We start from the raw sequence: 4,467 nt of genomic DNA, 5'->3' as shown, positions 1-4,467 counted from the left end.
ATTTCAATATGGAATAAGACTGCCAGCGACCAAGCAACCACAGCCCGAATCCGGGATACGCTTCGGCGAGTGCTTAACCTACCTCCCAACACCATTATGGAATACAAAACTCACACCGACAGCATCAAGTACGTGTTGGGGAGTGTTGGGGGGACATGTCCCTAAGCTTAGCAGAAGGAAATCCATAGATGGCCCTAGAGGAATATGGCTGCACAAGAGACTAACTTGTGGAGAAGGGACAGACCAGGCTTTCCCTCTAGGACTTCTAGCCACTTGCTGCAGTTTTCTGTCATGAGGCTCCCTGCCCACCTACCTACATTGCCAGGTGCTTTGTAGTAGAGAGAGCCCTTCTGCAGAACCCCGCTGCATTGCCTGGGCTTGCTTAATTTCTACAGTCTATCTTGTCTTTCATATGCTAACCACTGTCTTAAAGAGAAAGACAAAGTGCCTTTCTTTTTCTTGCTACTTTTTTTTTTTTTTTAAGAAAATTTCACTAAATAATTAAGTCCTTTTCCCTTCCCACCCCTGACCCTACCTTTGCCTGTCTATTTAATCTGTTAGCTTCAGTCTGTTTCCTTTGTCCTGGGAAATTGACTACTTATCAGGAATGACTCCATTTCCTTGTGCCTACAACTGAAGTCATAGAGGAAGCAGGATAGTATGTGTGAGAGAGTAGAAGGGAAGGCAAGCAGGAAGGCTGCAGGGAACACATGTTTTGTGATCTCCCTAGGACTCTGGAAAATGGAGCTCTCTGTACACAGGGAAAATCACTGATTAGGCTTGCTCCTTTAGTGATTGAGTGTCAGAAATATGCTCAGGTTATTGTGAAAAAGTGTGAGGAATAGCTGTTCTATTGTCTCAAAACCAAGAGAGAGTTAGCCAACCAGGAGTCAAGACTTTTAAATTTAGTTCTCTCCTATGGCCCCATATTAGTATGTGCCTTTGAAACTCTCTTTGCAACTTTGCTTCAGTTTTCCCACCTGTGAAACAAGGGACAGTAATACTTCACCTAATAAGACTGTCATAAGGTTGATTTAATCTTTGTGACTGAGGATCCTCAGATGGAGCATGCTCTGACAGGGCCATGTAGTGTTATTGCTGTTGTCATCATCATTAGTAATGATGTCATCATTGTGTTATTCTTAGTAAAGACTAGTAGTGAGCCCAATGGTTGTGTTCAGCAGGCAGGCCATTGGGGAGTGTCTTTCCCATGTTTGCACAGTTAATGTTGTGGGTGGAGTGGGCTTAAATCAATGTAAGTGCCAGTTTTTAACTGGGAACACTGCCACAGGAGTTGGTCCATAATCACAGGGCTAGATATGACTCATCATAGCCATCAGCAGGTATTAACCAGCCGTGGCCTTATTGCTTGCCTTAGAAGTCCTGTGTTAGTGTCATTTTTCTCTAGGCAAATTTTCCATAATCTCTGTTCTGGGTTAGAAGTAGTTTCTGCCCTCTAACCACCTTTAGTCCATGCTGGAGAGATCTATACTTTATTCTAGGACTCTTGTTTTCAGAGTTCCCAAATGTTCCCCCCACCCCCACCCTGAAAGCAAGCTGTTCACCTGGATAGGAAAGGGAAAGAGGTGTTTTTCATCAACTCTCCCCTTTGCTGTTCTCCATTTCTAATACCCTGAAGCAGTTCTTCTGACTTTTGTAGAAACGTGTACAAGTCCTTACAGTCTAGGAGAGCTTGTGGACTTTTTGTCTTAGACTGCTAGAAAAACTGTCCTGCTGCTCGCTGCTTTACCCAGAGGTCTGACTCTGGCACTCCAGCCTTGCAGCTGTAGATACCACAAAACCCTCCTTGAGAACCAGATGCTACTTTCCCTTGCGTCCCCCTTTCTTTCCTCTCCCAATGAGCCAACCTTTTGCACTTCCACTTAGAATGCCAGGCAGGCTGGGCCCCCAAAGGCTCCTTTTTCAAAACCTCTGGAAGCCGCGGTTGAATGTGCCATGACCCTCTCCCTCTCTGGATGGCACCATCATTGAAGCTGGCGTCATCGGAGTCTCTTGTTCTGTTGGCGTGCTACCTGGAAGATCCTTCTGTCCTGGACAAGAGGAATTGGAAGAGCATTTTATGTTTTAATAACAGGCTGACACACAGCAGCTACAACATCAGCTTAGATCACTTAATAAATGGTGCTAAACTAGCTTGTCTCATGCTCTTGCTCTTTATGGTGCATCAAAGATATGGCCTTTCGGACTGACTGTCACCATATTAAGGGATGGCACAGACTTCTCCATGGAGGGCCATCCGGGGAGTCCAGCCTCATTACAAAAGTCCATTGTATAGTGTCATGTGGCATTTTGTTCCAGGAGTGGTGAGGTCTGATACAATAATAAGGTGACATCTATCTCTCAATAAGACCCATTTCTGGTGCTTGAATTTTAGTACCATTCCCATCAACGCTGATGACCAGAGTGATCTCTGGTTTAGAATTCAGATTGAAAGTCTGTTAAGGTTGGAAAGAGGGATCCTTGGCCTTTGCTTTGCTGACTTCCACTTGCCTTTACTTCAGATAAATCTTTTGCTTAGAGATAAATCCCTGCTTCTGCCTATGTGTGGCTGTATGTGTATAGCTTCCTTGCTTTGTGCTAACTGGATTTTCTTGCTGGTGTCCAAGTCTCAAGCTCTTTGCCAGCCTCTCCCTTCTGCTTTTCCTTTAGAGCCCAATCATCTTCCTTTCTGAGCTATCCCTGCTTGCAAGATTTCAAGGTTATAGCCCTTCCCTTCCTCCCAGGCCAGGGTTACTATGCGTCAGGATCTGAGGTGGGGAAACGTCTTCATCCTATGTGAGTATGCTCCTTAGGACATCTGACCATAGCACATGCCAGCCCCTCGTGTGCTTGTGGCTTTAGCTTGTATGTGCTGCAGCTTGGCATTTAGGTCCCTAACCTGCATGTAGAATTTTAGCAAGCTTCACGCTACTTGAGGTTTTCTTAGGACCTACCACCAAAACCAAAAGTAAACAATCATTTTTGCAGTCTGGGTCAGGCTGCCTAAAAGAATCTATGAAAGTAGCTATGGAGTTTTCCAGAATAGCTGTTTCTCTTTTGCAGTGAAACCCTGTGCTTGTACCATCCTGACTAAACCCTGATCTCCATGTGGCCCTGAGATCCCACAGAACACAATTTGGGACTGGCACTGTGGGCTCAGCCATCTAGGGGTGAATGTGTTAATTGCTTTTTTGCTTATTGCATATCCAAAATTAGTACCTAGAACATGGGAGATTTGCTGGAAATGGAAAAGGCCATTCTGTGTTTTCAGCACTTGACAAGGAATTGCCTTCTCTGGCTCTTTTGCTCTTGCCTTCATGCCTTCAACCATTATGTTACATGTACTGACCTTAATTTCAGCTGTATCATAACTGCTTCAGGGGATGAGTTTGATGTCACCTCCCAGAGTAAGAGTCTATTTAAAAGCACCAAATTTACCTTGAGACACCTCTGATCCTTATTACAAGTGAACAAAAGTCAAAATGAGTTGTACTTTGTTCTGTTCCTAGTGGCTCTTCTACAGTATGGCTGTGAGCCAAGGGACAGCAGCTGCTGGGACCTGAGATTCCTTGGTGAAGGAAGAGTGAGCCAGCAGTTTTTCTCCCCTATGTACTTCGGAAGTTAGGGCTGCTAGGAATGGTGAAAGGACTTTTTTTGAGGAGTGGCTTAGATTTTTCAGTCAGATGTTCCTGCTTCCAGCTTGCTACATTTTGCTTCAGTTTCCAGTGTTCTTCAACTGTTTGGCTTTTCCAGCCTTCCCCTAGTCACACTGCTAGGGCCTTTTCCTGCCACGGTGCTAGGTGAGCTGAGAAGCATTGACTGCCACACAGAAAGGGTTAAGAGCTTCTTTGTTGCAGAGGGTTCCTGCCCTTGTTTATTGCCAGTTTACTCCTAAGAAATAGAAAACTTGTTCCGGACATGGTACCTTCTAATAAAGCCTGTTAGTAATTGGGTTTTCATAGGTTTGAGTCCTTCTAGCATCAGGTCACTCACCATATCTTCTCCTTTGGGAAAAATCTGATGATACAGCCAAAATTGTGGGGCCCCCAGGATAAAATTGTACACAGGACCTTATGGAATAGCAATGTTTTCTGGAAGACACTCATCCTTAAAATAGTCCCATTGCTTCCCTTTGTGCATCTGGAAAGGAAAGGACATGGCCAGCTTCCATGGTGGACCACAGTGCTAGGGAATACTGGCCAGACTTCCCTGTAGAGATGCAAGGGTAGGGGATCCATCTATTCCTTCATCCTAAAGAGACAGGCTGAATTGTGGGACCTTCCCTTTACCACATCTAGATATCATTGTATTTTAACACTGAACTTTAACATAGAGGACCAACCCATCCCTTCTCTTGTCGTGGCTCAATCTTCGCCCAGTGGCTTTGGATCACACCAGTGTAATTGCTAGCCTGACTTTGTGTCTCTGATATTTACTACCATACTGATAGTCAAAGTGAGGATGGCT

At 44.8% G+C, this 4,467-nt stretch overlaps 1 long non-coding RNA gene across 1 annotated transcript; it reads left to right on the top strand.

The window, feature by feature from the left end:
• Positions 1-2,153, top strand: LOC111723582. The gene is made up of 2 exons (XR_002772099.1): positions 1-128; positions 1,888-2,153. It is a non-coding gene; the product is annotated as an uncharacterized LOC111723582 (long non-coding RNA).
• Positions 2,154-4,467: the final 2,314 nt, after the last annotated feature.

The sequence above is a fragment of the Otolemur garnettii genome, unplaced genomic scaffold (genome assembly GCF_000181295.1).
Source record: "Otolemur garnettii isolate 467f Iridium unplaced genomic scaffold, OtoGar3 scaffold00013, whole genome shotgun sequence".
In the NCBI taxonomy this organism is placed as follows: Eukaryota; Metazoa; Chordata; class Mammalia; order Primates; family Galagidae; genus Otolemur; species Otolemur garnettii.
Note: the sequence above shows the minus strand (reverse complement) of the source record. Positions and strands in the feature narration are given on the sequence as shown.